We start from the raw sequence: 1,256 nt of genomic DNA on the forward strand, positions 1-1,256 counted from the left end.
AGTTAGCTTCTTTATCTTTTAAATACTTTTTATGGTAAAAATACTGTACAGAGGAGTCACAGTTACATAAGCAAGGTAATGAATACATTTCCTATCAAACATTGTTGTCTCCTCCTTTGTTTTTCCCCTACCCTCCCTTCTCTTTCACAACTACTCTCGGCCTTCCCCCTCCCCACCTAAATTGTAAAGTTCATTTTTCAACATAGTGTCTTGTACATCTCATTGTTAGAATGGGTCTATCTGTATGTGTATTTAAACATTTTGTTTTTTACCTTCCCCTCCCCAAGCTAGAGAAGTGTATATACAAGATGCAAGGCACCGAATACAGTGAAAACAAGGGTTATACCATAGGGGAGGAACATACAAAGAAACAAAAATGGTACATTATAAATATGTTAGGAACAATAGCAAGAAAGAAAAAAAAACACTTGGGGTTCATTTCACTTAACATCATCTTATCTATTCATATGTACATGGCTTTTGACCTTTTCTGCTTGTCCCAGACATATACTAGTTATTGCAAATAAGGGAAACCATAAGACCCATGTTTCTTTGGACCTGGCTTACTTCAATTAATGTAATTTTTTTTGGTTCCAGCATTTCTTAACTCACATGTCCTTTTTCAGTCTGCTTGTCTGTCTGTCTATCTGTCTCTCTCACTTTCTTTGTCTTTCTCAGACATACAGAAACATGCATATACTCACTCAAGCATATATGATTGGATTTTACCATGGATTTTTACCATTTTAGAGTTCATCTGATGCACTGTGTTTTGTTTGTATTTGATCAGGTACAGAAACAAACCTAGTAATGACCAACAATCTAAAACCTGCCCTAGAAGACCAGGTTTCACTAGAAAACAGAACATTTTAACATTTTCAGTCCTTCTATTGTTGCATGTCCACAGTAATTTGATTATTCTAAAGATGCTGATTTTAGTAATCCTCAACAAATAGCAAAGTTTTCAGTGGCAGCTTTGTTTATTCTGTATGGTTCTATTTTAAAAATGAGTTTTTGCTTCAAGTTACATATTTTCTAAAATTTGAGATGTGTGTTATTTTGACTGTGTCACTGAATAGTTATTGGAATGATTACTTCCAATCATCTGGTCAGGTCCAATGTTCTGATAATGTGAGATAAAACATCTTTATCAGCAACATGGCACTACTTTCCATATTCAGGAAACCTCTCTTTGCATAGATATGTGTTGGTAAAAGCAGAACATTCATATCTAGCCCAGCCCAAAGGGCCACAGA

This window comes from Dipodomys spectabilis, unplaced genomic scaffold, assembly GCF_019054845.1.
Source record: "Dipodomys spectabilis isolate Male_0828 unplaced genomic scaffold, ASM1905484v1 ptg000019l, whole genome shotgun sequence".
Lineage (NCBI taxonomy): Eukaryota > Metazoa > Chordata > Mammalia > Rodentia > Heteromyidae > Dipodomys > Dipodomys spectabilis.